Source organism: Lepidochelys olivacea (genome assembly GCF_965140295.1).
Source record: "Lepidochelys olivacea isolate rLepOli2 genome assembly, chromosome: 6".
In the NCBI taxonomy this organism is placed as follows: domain Eukaryota; kingdom Metazoa; phylum Chordata; order Testudines; family Cheloniidae; genus Lepidochelys; species Lepidochelys olivacea.
Genome location: NC_140416.1, coordinates 41,261,418 through 41,278,084, shown reverse-complemented (window position 1 = coordinate 41,278,084; position 16,667 = coordinate 41,261,418).

Sequence of the window (16,667 nt, the reverse complement as noted above, 5' to 3'; positions counted from 1 at the left end):
ATTCTGTAAGGTCCCTCTGTGAGCAATATTGAACTGTTTCTTAAAGTTGACAAAGTTGGTTAAGATGTTGGGGTTTTTTTGTTTTTTTTTTTGCCAAGCAGTACCTTTTTAAATGATCTTTTGAAGAGAGAGTGGTTGTTTACAACATGATCTATATGGACATAATTCATCCTGTTCTCAAAATATTTCATCCACTGCCTTCATGCTTTATTTCTTTGTCTTTTCTCTGTATCTTGTACCCATCCTAAGAATTCTGCCTGTGTCTTGCACTGTTCGTGTTTTGCATTCAGAGCTTTCTGCTCATCAGCCACTGTCCATGTTCCAGATGTAATGGACCCCTCCAGAGGCCCACTACTTCCTTTAATGTCTTGACTACCATCTTCTTCCAGTTTGATCATCTGTCTCCCAGACTTTTGTCAGCTTGGCTCTATAAAACATTGGAATGGTTAAAAAACACAATCTGTAATATGAGTTCCATTTCCTTGTCCACAAACTTCTCTCTTGCTATGTCCATCCTTGTGATCTTTTTGAGTTTAAGTTATAACATGGCCACTATAAGATAATAATCTGAGCCAAGATCATCTTCTGTGCAGATTCTGACATTCCTCAAAGATTATGCCCATTTCTCAGATATATACACATGATCTATCTGGTTGACAGTCACATTATCTTACGATCTCCATGTGAGCATGTGAATCCTCTTATGCTGGAAGAGTATGCCTCCTGTCTTTAGTGTGTTTGTGCCAAAGAGATCCAAGACCATTTGCCATTATCATTTTGGTTGCTTTCCACTCCTGTATCCATGATTCCTTCCCAGCCAGTAGAATTGTTGTTGATTTGTGCACTGAAGTCACCTATCATCAACTTGATGTCATGGTTAGGTACATCATCCAATACGTGCTGCACCTGTTGGTAGAATGAAAAGGAGTACTTGTGGCACCTTAGAGACTAACCAATTTATTTGAGCATAAGCTTTCGTGAGCTACAGCTCACCACGAAAGCTTATGCTCAAATAAATTGGTTAGTCTCTAAGGTGCCACAAGTACTCCTTTTCTTTTTGTGAATACAGACTAACACTGCTGTTACTCTGAAACCTGTTGGTAGAATGTATCCTTTTCACTGTCAACTGCTGTTTATTGATGCATATACTTGGATTATTCTACACTTGATGTCTTGTTTGCAGCCTGGCTTTTGTTCTGTTATTCACTGGCTCCCAAGCCAGCAGGGTCTTCAGTGTGATGTTATCCAGCATAATTCCTACATATCTTTCATGTGTTCCTCCTGAGTATAATATTGTAGCACCATCTTGCGTCTTTGTCAATCTTGTCTCACTGATTCCAAACATGTTCAGAAAGGTGTTTTTTTTTTCATTTGTATGTAACCTGTCAGCTTTTCCGTACTATACAAAGTATGTACATTCCATGTGCCTACTTTAGTTATTGATTTGGTCATCAGGAATCAGTGTGTCAAGATCTCCGCCTCCTTTTGGCTTTCACTGAGATCTCTCATACTTGGGTTTTGAGCTCCATCTCCCCTACTGTCCTCAAGCTTTGATTTAACTGAACTGTTTCTGTTGCAGTAAAGTTTTATCTGTGTGGGCCACAAAACCAACTGCAGAACTCCTCCTCTTTTACCTGGGCTTGGGACCAGCAGTGTTGCTCACAGTAGCACAGTTCTTATAAAATTTATTAAAGTTTTAATCTCAGTCTAACCTCCGTCATGGCCCTTAACCAATACTTTGGAATCCCCATTGCTTTAAAAGTGCTATTGATTCATATAAAAAGTAATCTAAAGGCTTTTAATGCATTTGCAATATGTCTGATGTGACATTTTCTATTGGTTAATAATCAATTGAATGCATGGTTTCAGAGTAACAGCCGTGTTAGTCTGTATTTGCAAAAAGAAAAGGAGTACTTGTGGCACCTTAGAGACTAACCAATTTATTTGAGCATAAGCTTTCGTGAGCTACAGCTCACTTCATCGGATGCATACTGTGGAAAGTACAGAGGACGTCTTCTGTACTTTCCACAGTATGCATCCGATGAAGTGAGCTGTAGCTCACGAAAGCTTATGCTCAGATAAATTAGTTAGTCTCTAAGGTGCCACAAGTACTCCTTTTCTAATTGAATGCATGTAATTTATTTTATTAGAAGGTCTATCAAGTTTTTAAAAAAAAAAAATCCGCAGGTATACATTCTATTATCACCATAATCTGCCTTGTTAATTTGTCTCTGCAAGAACTCCCTAAATTTGTCCTAGAATGAAGAAACAAGAGATTACAACAAAGGCCACACCGTATTCTAAAAATCTCTTCTTAATTTCCCTAGAGTTAGTTATCACATTACTCTTTTCCAGTTTTATTATACAAGCTTTTTTTCATTGCTCTCTATTTCCTGATTAATCCAGTCCCTGACTCCCTTGTTCATATACTCTGTTTAGTTCTTCAAACTAATTGTTCTGCTATATTAATGTCTGATAGATCATTCCATCTTAATTGAGGCCAGATCCTCTATAGTTAGAGGAGAGCTTATGCATTGTTCTTAGAAATCTGCCATTTCTCTACTGCCAGTCTTTATCTTTATTATGTACAATACACTAGAAAATGCTGTGGTACAGAATATCATTTTCCACATGTTCTTTTGCCCAGTACATATTTAAATGTTAAGAGTACCACTTAATCTTCATTCTTTTGCAATTAGAGCAATGGTTCCTGTTTTCATACTTACTGGCAGCTGGAGAGTGGACTAAGAAATTTTAATTTCAGTGATTTCACTGTATTAATCTGGTAAGTAATCCAAAATGTAGAAGCAATAGGCCAAATACTTAGCAATGGAATACTTAGTGTGCCGTTCCTGTTGAACCAAGTTGGTTCAGTGGGTTGAAGAGAATAATACAAATTTGGGAACCTTAATTTCTTTTGTCACCAAACACATATAATGAATAATTTTGTAGACTCTACAAAAGTCAATGTTCAGCCTAAATTGTGGTGAAATGGCAAAACTCATACAAACACTAAAGCAAAAAAATCTTAGCTAATCTTATTTAAGGCATTGGGAACGATTTTGCTGCATGAAATAGTGAATGTATTGTCCAAAATATCCTCAGACAATGCTGCAATTATAGAACTTTTTTTTTTTGGTAGAACATTTGAAATCCGCACTTGATATGTATACTAATAAAGTGGTGATGGGGAAGGGCTTAATTCGTAGATTCATTGAGTTTAAGACCAGAAGGAACCATAAGATTATCTAGTCTGACCACCTGTTGCAGGCCATTCCATTTCATCCAGTTATCTTTGTATTGAGCTCAGTATCTTGGGTTTGACTAAAGCATAACTTGTGCTTGAGTAAGTCCAGAACTTCCCTTCGTAGTTTGTTCCATTGGTTAATCACTCTCCAATTTGAAGCTGAATTACTTAGCTAGGGCTCCCCTCCCATCTCTCAGATTTTGGAGATCTATATAACCTCATAATATAAGTATGCATGTGCAGCCCCAACATTACAGCTGAAATTTTCATAGGCAGCTAAGGAAGTTAAGTATCCACTTGCTGTTGAAAGTCAATGGCTTTGGGTGCCTAATTTAGTTTTAGGCCCCTTTAAAACTGTACAGTGTTTTCCAAATAAGCAGCTATCCAATATTTTGTTTTGTCTTCATTGTTCTTCTTTTACTACACACTATTCAAAACCTGAGCTGAATTTATAAGTTTTCCCCTGAAATGTCCTATGGTGTTGTCACCATGGTATCTGACAGGTTTCAGAGTAGCAGCCGTGTTAGTCTGAATGCATCCGATGAAGTGAGCTGTAGCTCACGAAAGCTCATGCTCAAATAAATTTTAGTCTCTAAGGTGCCACAAGTCCTCCTTTTCTTTTTTTTCATGGCATCTGAATATTTCCCAAACATTAATTAACTTATTTTCACAATACTGCTATGGGGTGAGGAGGTATTACAAGCCCCATTTTATTTTTGCTTGTATCACAGCTTGCAGCATTTCAACTTGAACTGTTTCTGTCTCCAATTTTCATTCCGTATGCCTGGAGATACACCATGTGACACTTTTATCATGTTCACATGTCTGTCAACTGCTTTTTCCAGATCATCAGGCAGTGTACTGTCAGATGGAGCATATGCTCCTGAGAATGTGTTTGCCTTTACTAAATAACATCCAAGCTGGAACTCCAAGCTTACATCATACTTCTGTAATTTTAGAAGTTGTTGCTGTATCCTTGGTGGTTCTTCAGGTCCCCTTGTGTTTTGCAGTCAGTGGTTTGTGATCAATTTCTGCTTTGAAGCTATGATCATAGAGAATGTCATGAAATCTTATATATCTATATGCCATGCTTAGTGTCTGGTTTTCAATTTGCACACACCATCACTGCAACTGTCATCGCCACTAATGCATATGAGATTCGCAACCAATCAGTTCCATGGCACTGTAGTAGTATAGCTGTCAGCCCTTCTTTTGAGACATATGTGGAAAGTTTTTTTCTTTCAGTGGGTCAAAAAAATGCAGCATTGGAGCTGATGTCCGAATGTGCTGTAAATCATTGTACTCTTTCTTTCATACTTGGGCATCCATGCCCATTTGATGACCTTGTGGAAGCTCTGTCTTATGTGAGTTAAACGAGCTGTGTAGCTAAGTATGAACTTGCTGACATAAATCAACATGCTTAGCAGCCTTTGGATTTCCTTTTTTATCTTCAGATCTTGATGTGTTCAAGTTTGAATTTTTGATTCACTGGGCAAGATTCTCTCGGAGGTGAGTCTCTCTCCCAAATAATATGTTATTTCCATTGTTTGCAATTGACATTTGGCCTCATTCGGTTTATTAGTGCTCACAATTTCCTGTACTCTACTGACAGGTTTCAGAGTAGCAGCCGTGTTAGTCTGTATTCGCAAAAAGAAAAGGAGGACTTGTGGCACCTTAGAGACTAACCAATTTATTTGAGTCATTCCTGATGTTTGATGGCAGCACCGCCCCAAATTATTGTCATCAATGAACACTTTCACGACTGCTAGACCCTCTAGCCTCTGGCTCATTGTATGGTGAAATACTTCTGGAGCTGAGCATATTCGGAAAAGCAATCTTATGAAGCAGTATCTGCCAAATGGTGTATTACAAATGCAGATCTTGGCATGTTCATTGTCCCATGGTATCTGCCAAAATCCAGCTGATGCACCTAATTTGCTGAAGAATTTGGCTCCTGCCATCTCAGACAACAGTTTACTTCTTGTGGGCAGGTGGAACTGTTCTTTTTATATTTGTGTTGAGCTCCTTGGGGTCCATACACAGCTGTAGTCCCCCTCCTTTTTTCTTCAGTTATTAAAGAATGAACCCAGTCTTTTGGATCTTCTATTCTACAAATGATATCACTTGCTGTCATGGTTTGCAGCTTTTTTCCTAGTCTCTTAAGATTTGTGGAACTTCTTGTGTAACATGTACCATAGGTTATGCATCTTCTCTTAGCCGTATCATCTATGTTCCTGGAAGGCACTCATTTCCTGTGAATACATCTTCGTATGATGCTATTAATACTTTTCAGATCTGATTCTATCTTGTCTTTCTTTTTCTCTATGGTATACTTCCTCTTAAGGAAACCAAGCATTTCACATGCATGTAGGCCCATGCCTGGTTTCTTGCTTCTGTGCACCACCACAAGCTTGTTTTGGATCACTTTTTCCCATGTATTTGTGTCAGGAATGGCTTGCACTTTTCAACTCTGGAATCGTTTCCCCTATATAGTCTGTCAGAATTACTTGGGACTCTTCCACTGTTTTGTGTTCCTTCTATGATTTGGTAACACATAGCATTTTGATTTTAAAAAAACAAACAAACTTGAATGATATAGAATTAACGTGGCACACCTTAAATGAATCAAAAATCAGCTAACTGATAGGTCTCAAAATGTAATTGTAAATGGTGAATCATCATCAGGTGGGTGCGTTTCCAGTGGGATCCACAGAGATTTGTTCTTGGCCTATACTATTTAACATTTTTATCAGTTACCTGGAAGAAAACATAAAATCATCAGTGATGAAGTTTGCAGATGAGACAAAAATTGGGGAATGGTAAATAATGAAGAGTGATCTGGATCACTTGGTAAACAGGGCACAACAAACAATACATATTTTAATACAGCTAAATGTAAATGTATGCATCTTGGAACAAACAATCTATGCCATACTTACAGGATGGGAGACTCTATCCTGGGAAGCAGTGACTCTGGGGAAAAAAAAAATTGGGTAGTGTGGTGGATAATCAGCTGAAAATGAGTTCCCAGCATGATGCTGTGGAAAAAAGGGCTAGTGAGATCCTTGGATGCAGAAACAGGGGAATCTCATGTAGAAGCAGAGAGGTATTTTACCTCTGTAGTTGGCACTGGTGTAACTGGTGTAACTGCTGCTGGAATATTGTGTCCAGTTCTGGTGCCCACAATTCAAGGAGAGGGTTCAGAGAAGAGCCATGAAAAATGATTAAAAGATTAGGAAGTGTGTCTTATAGTGACAGACTCAAAGGGCTAAATCTGTTTAGCCTAATAAAGTAGGTTAAGGGGTGATGAGTTGAAATGAGAGAAATTCAGACTGGAAATAAGGCATACATTATTGAATGTGATGATAATTAACCATTGGAACAATTTGCCAAGGATCATGGTGGATTCTCCATCACTTACAATTTGTAAATCAAGATTAGATGACTTTTTTTTTCTAAAAGATATGCTCTAGGAATTATTTTGGGGAAGTTCTAGGGCCTGTGTGATACAGGAGGTCAGACCAGGTGATCACAATGGTCCCTTCTACTTATTTCTGCCCCAGTGTCTGTCTTCTGTCACATAAGTGTCATTTGTTCACATTTCAATCAGCCATTTTTGAGATTTCAGCCTCCTCCATCATTGTCCCTAAGAGCTCTTCCTCTTTGCTTAAGGAATCCCTTTCTGCACTTAATTAATGCATTTTACTGCTTTCTCTACATATTTATTAGTTTTTACATATTTGCATTAATGGTGGGTGCCTCATTGCTGGATTGTTTCCTGTTTTCCATGTTTCTGTCTTTGGCCAATTTAATTTCTGTTAACTTCCTCCCTTGATGGTTTAGCTATCTTTGGGGCTGGAAGGATTAAATTTTTATTAGTATAATGAAATTGACATTTACACACAAAAAATAATAAAAAATATTTCCATCAATGATAGTCAAAATGCTTGATGTAAGGATATTTACTTTGTATATTTTACATGTGATGCTGACAATTTGTATTTTAAGTGTTATAAAACATTAACTTTTTGAATCTCAGTGCCCACTTTTATATAATTATCTGACATCCCTCATAATTTCCTGCAACTGTGAATATTTAAATTGAAAAAATTGCTTAAAAATAAATATTGATGTCATCTATTAAGATTAAGAAAAATCTATTTCTGCCAAGCCTAACTAGAGGATTCAGTCATGTGAACTGTCTCTTTTTCTAGACTTTCAATTTCAGTTTCTAATTGCTGTGGCGCTTGGCATATACGTATTGCTCCTTTTAGTGTCAGATTCATCACCCTTCGTGAACATTCATGGACTTTTTTACTGTTACACCTCAGTACAATCTGGTCTTTCATGAGTTTTTTAATATTCTGTATTCACAGGACTCACATTTTAGTTTTAAGTCTGACAAACTCCTCTATTGTTTCCCCTTCTTTCTGTGTTCTCATCCTGAATATATTACTCCTACGGGAATTCTGCACCACAGCAGAATTTTGCAGAAATTAATGTTGTGCATGCAGACTTTCCTTTCCCTCACAGAAATGGGCTGCTGGCTGCAACTAGGGCTGCTGGGCAGAGCCCAGCTCACACACAGAAGACACTGCCAGGGGGGAGAGGAGAGAGCTAACAGGTTCCTGGTAGCTGCAGTTCCCCAAATGCCCTGAGGGAAGGAGAGGGCAGCACAAAGGAAACTCCCTGCAAGCCTGGGACCGAGCATCAGGCTGTTTCTCCCTCTGGATCCCTGGCTCTGAGGGGTCTGGGCAAGAGGGGGCCCTGTGGCTGGGCTCTGGAGAGAGAGCAGGGGTGTGGGTATCTGGGCAAGAGGGGGCCCCATGGCTGGGCTCAGATGTAGGTATTTGGGCAAGGCAGGGGGCCTGCAGCTGGGCTTTGGGGGAAGAGGGTGCAGGTGTGTAGCCCCTCAGCTGGGCTCTGGGAGGGGGCAGAGAAACAGGAATTGAGTTGTCATAGGGGTTTCTTTAACTCTCTAGTCCTTGGGGTGGGGGATTTTTGTGTGTATCTGTATTCTCACAGATATACTTGGTGACAGTTATTTTGAAATAAATAACCTAAATAATTGAAACTGGCATGATTATGTAGTGGTGTTTTAACAAATAAAATTGGCAGAATTTTGCAGAATTTTAAAATAGTGTGTGCAGAATTTTTAATTTTTGGTGCATAATTCCCCCAGGAGTGGCTCTCATAAGTAGCTATTTTTTTTTCTGGGGACACAATAATCCTCAAAAAATTTTCATTGTTTTTACAAAGCTTTCCTCTTTCTCCCCCTTCCCCCACCCCCACTCCGCCATCTGCATTGTATCCATCTAGGGTTTCTGTGTCTACCACTGTTAAGAGCAATCTTTGGCTCATCCTCCAGTTTATTTGCCCCATAAGTTTCATGTACAGTTCAAATTGCTGTTTGAACCTCAGCATTTCCCCTGATCTTGCAGTTGCCTCAGTAGCAGCCGCTGCAAAGTAACCTCTTTCACTGGGTCTTCCAGCATGGTACCAATCTTGGTATCATGTAGTATCTTGCTGATGAGCATAGTGGTCTCAAGATAAACCCTTGAACAGAACTATGTAGAGCAGGAGTTGGCAACCTATGGCACGCGTGCCAATTTTTAATAGCATGCTGCTGTCTGCCGGGCACCCTAAAAATCCTGCCCGGACTGGCCCGCTCTTCTCCGCCCACCGCTCTCTCCTTGCAGGGCAGGCAAGTTCCCCCTTCCCCCCACCTCTTCCCCTGGCATGCTGGGTTCCTGCCCCTTCTTCTCTCCCTCCCTGTGGCTGATCAGCTGACAGCCCTTGCTATGGAGGGGGAGAGAGAAAAGCGGAGCCGCAGTATGCTCGCGTTCTCTGCTCCAGGGAACTTGGGGAAGGGGGTGGAATCGGCATATCCCCTCCAGCCCCCTGCCATGAGCCGCTCAGGGCAGGGGGCTGGGAGCACCCCCACACACCCAGCCCTCTGCCCTCACCCCTGCACCCCCCACATACCTTAGCCCCATGTCCTGACCCCTGCACCCCCCCACAACCCCACCCTTGACTCCGGCACCCCCTACAAATACCCAGCCCCCCCACCTTTGACTCCTGCACCCTACTCACACACACCCAGCCCCCCTGCCCTGACTCCTGCACCCCCCCACATCCCTAGCCCCCCCACACCCAATGCCCTGACTCTTGCACTCCACACCCTGAGCACTAAACGGGAGCTGCCAAGGTAAGTGCTCCACACCCAAACCTCCTGCACCACCCCGAGCCCCCTCCCTCATTCTTGCTTCTGGCCAGACCCTGTACCCCAACCCCCAGCCTGCTCCTTTACCCCCAGCCCTGTACTCAGCACACTCCCACCCTCATCTCAGTGCAGAGAGAGGAAGAGAATGGCTAGAACCAGGGAGAATGTAGGTACCCACTCCAAGTGGACAGGGCCAGGACCCCAGACCGGCAGCGGGGCCGAGCGGGGCCAGCAGCCGGGACCCTGGCTGGCAGGAGCCAGTGGACGGACCCCCAGACCGGCAGCGGGCTGAGCCACTCAGACCACTGCTGGTCTGGGGTCCCAGCCGCTGGCCCCACTCAGCCTGTTGCCGGTCTGGAGTTCTGGCTACCGGCCCCTTGCCAGCCGGGGTCCCGGCCACAGGCCCCACTCAGCCCACTGCCGGCCTAGGTGAATGGAACTCCAGGCCGGCAGCGGGCTGAGCAGGCCAGCGGTGTAAGATCAGCATTTTAATTTAATTTTAAATGAGCCTTCTTAAACATTTTGAAAACCTTGTTTACATAAAATAGTTTAGTTATATAATATATAAAGACTTATATAGAAAGACCTTCTAATGTATTATTGGCACGTGAAACCTTAAATTAAAGTGAATAAATGAAGACTTGGCACACCACTTCTAAAAGGTTGCCGACCCCTGATGTAGAGAAATGAAGTAACAACCTTCTGCTACGCTGTGTAACTGCAGCCTGTGACTGTCCTGTCCTGGGCCACTTTTTTTTTTCCTGCTCTTCAGCAAGAAGTGTGTCACAGGAAACCAAAGTCTGAATGAAGTGTTGCATCTCTGTACATCTTGGAGGACTTATTTGATAGCACTCTTAACAAGCTGCTCAAAATCCCAAGGCACTATTCATAAGAGTAGGGGTGTCCACCTGACCACAATACGAAATCTGATAATTATATGTAACCTACCTAAATTCCCACTGCAGATTCAGTTGGACTGAGTTATTTATTCTGTACTTTCTGTTTCTGGGTATTGTTAAATAGCTGCTATGGTCTACCTTTGAGATGTCTACCTTGTGTTTCTTTTGTAGGAGAAATGACCTGTATAAATCACTCACCACAGGGATATTAAGAGTTGATTTAAATTTTGAGATGAAAGATGCTACAGAAGCACAATGTTTTATGCTGCAAAAAATGTCTATTTCACAATGCCTATTTACCCATTTTCCCAAATAAAGTAACATTCTCCACAGTCACAAAGATATACTTTGGAAGTAGATCTAGGACTCAATCCAGCAGTCCTTAATAAGACAATATTCCCATTGCAATAAAGTAATCTGTGATTATCATTAATATTATTACAGAAAGAGACCACAAGACTGGATACTAAGAACTTCTATATACTAATCTGTCCTGACAGTGATTGTCCTTGTGGCTAAACCTTCTGCCTCCATTTTGACAGTATGTAATAAATATAAAGGCTTGAACCAAAACACTACAGCTGAGTTTGCAGATCAGATCTCAGAGTAACAGCCATGTTAGTCTGTATTCGCAAAAAGAAAAGGAGTACTTGTGGCACCTTAGAGACTAGTTAGGTTAGTCTCTAAGGTGCCACAAGTACTCCTTTTCTTTTTGCAGATCAGATCTGTCTCTGTAATCAAACAAATCTGAATGCCAAACAAAACTGTCCAAACTCCAAAAATTCAGATGTGCATTTTCAGCCCCCAGCTTTGGATATAGTATGTTGGTTCTGTTGTTTGATAGCCAATTCAGGTCCAGATCTGGATTTTCAGATGCACAGTTTTGATTTTGATCTTCCTTTCAAATTAAAGATGGTAATAGTTCACAGAGCAGAGCTATGGGGATTAGCTACTATTACTAATGAGTTTTGGAAGATGGAATGTTTCTTTATAGATGCTGAGTGCTGATGTAAACTTTTAAAATACATTTTATCATAAGTTTCAAGGCTCTTGTGGTACTTGTTTGTGATACATAAATCCCTGAGTTTCACCTGCCTGTTTAGCCACTGATTCATAATTGCCCTTATTTTCTAGTGCTCTAAAATGCCATTATAATTAGAGTGGGGCCTATGTTTATTTTATAAGGAGCTCTTGTTTCTAATCATCCATGTTTCAACATTATCCTCAAATTTATTCAGCTGAGAATAACAACGGCTTAATTTAAACTCTTTATAGGCACTTTTCTCTTCTCTTTGCAGATTTTATCCGAGCTGTCAAATTTGTAGTCTTGTGTGTATACTCCAATGCTAAAAATAGAGCTTTACAATTAGAAAAGAACCAAAGGAGCAAAAAAAGTATTTCTTAAATATTTTACAAGTTAAAATATTTTAAGTTTGAACTTGTTTTGCTTGTTGGTTTCCACAAAAGGTACATGAAGTTTCTGAAGGTAAAAGAACAACTGCTATGTAGTAGGAAAAGCTTTCACTCTAAAACCATCTGGGATAAGTTGCCAGAACATTCCTTTATTTTCTTTGTATGATCTGCACATTTACATGGTCATTTAAGCATTGTCCAAATGCAAGAAAAAAGAGCTCCTTAGCTTCACAAAGTGTGAGACACATTGATCTGTCTGTATGCATGTCTCTTTCTCTGGCTGCATTTGTTTCCAAACCCTTATTGCAAGAATTTCCTCATATTTAACTAATTACATAATGCCAGTACATAGTGTTCATCTCTTATTCTTGACCTCTGTTCAGGCCTCTACTTGATATAACTTTTCTATGCAGAAGTCTTGACACTTGTTATGATAAAGCTCTAGAAATTGTTTGAAGATTGCATTACAAATACCGTTCACATTTTCATTACCTACCAGGTTTACAGTATCTATCATAATTTGATTTTGCTGTTGTGTTCTTCTCCCCTAAAGGACATTCAGTTACTTTGGTATAGTTTTTAGTTTAACACCACTCATTCTCCCTCCCACCACCACCCTTTTAATACCTTATATGAAGCTTGAGAATAAAATTTGTTCTTCCGTGGCTTTGCTGCTCTCCTTTTGGCAAATGCTTAGTTTCTCCCTACTTGTTGTTCAGCAGGAGCCAACTTGGCTAGCCTCCCTTTGCTATTGCCTGCTGTGCATCAGCTTCAGTGCTGCCTGTTAGCAAGAAGGTGCAACAGTTCCGGGAGCAGGTTTTGCTGTAGCCACAGAGGTGGAGGAGATGCTTTACCTTATGCTGCAAACACAGAAATCTATTAGGATGGGCAGATGTGTTTGAATACGTTTGACTGCATTTCTTTCTGCACCTTCACCCAAAAAGCAAACAAATATCAAGCCTTCATTGGAAGTTCAAAAAATAATTGGTCAGCTGGCCTGAAGAGGTGCAGAGGATTTTTCAGTTATTACATCAATCTTTGGACTGCCCATAGCAGTTGTCAAGGTTCCTTCCCCACTCTGAACTCTAGGGTACAGATGTGGGGACCTGCATGAAAAACCCCCTAAGCTTATTTTTACCAGCTTAGGTTAAAACTTCCCCAAGGTACAAACTATTTTACCTTTTGCCCCTGGACTTTATTGCTGCCACCACCAAGCATCTAACAAATATATAACAGGGAAAGAGCCCGCTTGGAAACATCTTTCCCCCCAAAATCCTCCCAAACCCTACACCCCCTTTCCTGGGGAAGGCTTGATAAAAATCCTCACCAATCTGCACAGGAGAACACAGACCCAAACCCTTAGATCTTAAGAACAATGAAAAATCAATCAGGTTCTTAAAAGAAGAATTTTAATTGAAGTAAAAGAATCACCTCTGTAAAATCAGGATAGTAAATACCTTACAGGGTAATCAGATTCAAAACGAATCCCTCTAGGTAAACCCTTAAGTTACAAAAAGACACAAAAACAGTCCATTCAGCACAACTTCTTTTATCATCCATTTAAACAAAACAGAATCTAACGCATATCTAACTAGATTGCTTATTAACTCTTTACAGGAGTTCTGACCTGCATTCCTGCTCTGGTCCCGGCAAAGGCAACATACAGACTGAGAGAACCCTTTGTTTCCCGCCCCCCCAGCTTTGAAAGTATCTTGTCTCCTCATTGGTCATTTTGGTCAGGTGCCTGAGGGGTTATCTTTAGCTTCTTAACCCTTTGTAGGTGAAAGGGTTTTTTCCTCTGGCCAGGAGGGATTTAAAGGTGGTTAGCCTTCCCTTTATATTTATGACAGCAGTATATTACTTATACATTACAGTTAGGCCTGGTCTACAGTTAGGGTTACCAACCCTCCAGGATTGCCCCAGAGTCTCCAGGAATTAATGATTAATCTTTAATTAAAGATAATGCCATGTGATGAAACCTCCAGGAATTCATCCAACCAAAGTTGGCAGCCCTATTACCCTGAAAAGTTTTACCAGTACAACTATGTCAGTTAGGGGTGTGATTTCATTGCCAATGTACCAGTCAAAGCCCCTAATGTGGATATAGCTATACTGTTGTAAAGGTGATTTATATCAGTGTAACTTATTCCCTTTCCTATATGGGAATATCTATACTGCTCTAAAATATCTTTATTTTGGTATGGCTGCATCATGATTAGGGGAGTTGTAGTGCTTTAACGGTAGGTAAAGCAGAACTTTCTAGTGTAGGCAAGCCCTTCCTGAAGTTGGACCCTTATGTAGCCTTGTAAACATACAGTATACTGTGAGCTACAGTCAACTAAGAGAAAATAAGCTTTTGTTTGGTAGCTCTAACGTACTTTTGGCAAAGGAAAGAGGGATAACAGAGAATCAAGGACCAAGAAATAGAGCACTATACTTATTCCTGGAAAGGGTGGTGTAAATTAAAAGAAGGGGGAGAGAACAGGTGAAGGAGTCCAGGATATAAATGAGTAATCCCCGCAACAACCACTAAAAACCCACAAACCAAGTTAAGTAAGTTAGTGAGCCCCTCAAAGTCTCTCCTACAAGCCTTATCTGGGTGGTAGAGATGAGACCTGTTGTGAAAGGTTCACTGCAAAGCAGACAGCTCTCCCTTTTGGCTGGAGTGAGTCCCCGGCTGTGGGTGCATTGTCCTCTGTGGCAGAGAGCAACTTAGGAGCTGCATCCTCTCCGGCTGCTCTAACCTGTCCTCAGGCAGCCAGCCCTCTCTTTGGTCACATGGTCCTTCCCAGGCTCAGCTCACATATCACAGCCATCTGGGGACTCTCTGGGACCTTCAGTTGTGTCTCCCAGGCATGCCAATCAAGCATTGACCCTAGTAACTCCTCCTCCTCCTCTACCCAAACATGGGGTCTATCTGCACATGGCTAACATATGTTTGTGGTCCCAGCCCACATGCAGCTTCTCCAGGGCCTGCAGCTGGTTGCTCTGCTTCTTAGTCTGGCTCCTGAGCCAGCCCCCATCATACATGTGTCCCCTTCAAGCACAGGTGTCAAGGTTCCTTCCCCACTCCGAACTCTAGGGTACAGATGTGGGGACCTGCATGAAAGACCTCCTAAGCTTATTCTTTCCAGCTTAGGTTAAAAACTTCCTCAAGGTACAAACTTTGCCTTGTCCTTGAACAGTATGCTGCCACCACCAAGCGTTTTAAACAAAGAACAGGGAAAGAGACCACTTGGAGACGTCTTCCCCCGAAATATCCCTCCCAAGCCCTACACCCCCTTTCCTGGGGAAGGCTTGATAATAATCATCACCAATTGGTAAAGGTGAATACAGACCCAAACCCTTGGCTCTTAAGAACAATGACAAATGAATCAGGTTCTTAAAAGAAGAATTTTAATTGAAGGAAAAGTAAACGAATCATCTCTGTAAAATCAGGATGGTAAATACCTTACAGGGTAATCAGATTCAAAACATAGAGAATTCCTCTAGGCAAAACCTTAAGTTACAAAAAGACACAAACAGGAATACACATTCCCTCCAGCACAGCTTATTTTACAAGCCATTAAACAAAAGAAAATCTAACGGATTTTCTAGCTAGATTACTTACTAACTTTACAGGAGTTGTAAGGTTTGCATTCCTGATCTGTTCCTGGCAAAAGCATCGCACAGACAGCCCAAACCCTTTGTTCTTGCCCCCCCTCCAGCCATTTTGGGTCAGGTGTATTTTTCCTTCTATGCATCTGATGAAGTGGGTTTTAGCCTATGAAAGCTTATGCCCAAATACATTTGTTAGTCTCTAAGGTGACACAAGGACTCCTCTGGTTTTTTTTTCTGTCAGAGAATGCTGATTTCATCAAAATCAAAATGTTTCAAAGAGACAGCTTGTCTTGATGAAGTTGCAAAAAAAAAAAAAAAAAAAACAGGCAGGGTTCTGGTGCAACCCTCCCTGGTTTCCTGCCAGCTCTCATGCCTTACTCTGTGACAGCCCAACCAATAGGCTACGAAGGGGCTCAGGATTCCAGGTTCCCAGCTCTTTGGCTGCCCATGTGGCAGGCCAACAGGGAGCCAAGAGCCTGGGAGCCCTGACTCTCAAATTCCTAAGCTCTTTGGCTCCTCATGAGCTGCAGTGGAGCAGGGTTCCTAGGGTTCTTTTGGAAACCTGCCTGGGTTCTTGGCAGCTCACTTACCTGGTTACTCCATAGATTTCTTTGCAGATGACCACAGACTAATGCTGCCCAGAGCCCTGTCATATCACCTGAAGGGCTGAAGTGAGCTGGGAGCTGTGGGTCTCTAATTTGTCATTTTTACAGTGTTTTCTGCTGTAGACCAGTTTTCAGTGAGACACTGGAGAAAACCTATCACTCAGAGTGCTATATTGAGAGTTTTGGACAGGTTTGAAAGCCTCACTGTAACACAATGGCTCTGCAGCACAGGCACTGTTAGTTACACAGCAGTGGAGGAGTATAACCACAAGGCTTAGATAATACATGCCTTTGTTTTCTTGAGTTTAAATGAAATAAAAGTGAAAGATCTTATTTGGGACTTCCAAAATGCTGTAACACATGTAATTGCACTCAGAGAGTTATAGAATAATAGGGACAGAGAACTGTAGGGGTGGAAAAGACCTCAAAAAGCCATCAAATCCACCCCGTGCACTGAGGCAGGACCGAAATTTTGGTATTGAACAAAGCCACTGTGTGTGTAGATTCCAAGAAACATCAAAGGCTGTCAAGCTCATGAAAACAGGTTTCCAGCACATCTGCTTCTGGCTGTGTCTGAAAATACAATGAGAATAACCTTTCTCCTTGGCAGTTTTGGAATTTTAACTGTGTCCTTGGGTTGGAACTGGATTTAAGATGGACATTTGAGAACCCATTAGGTT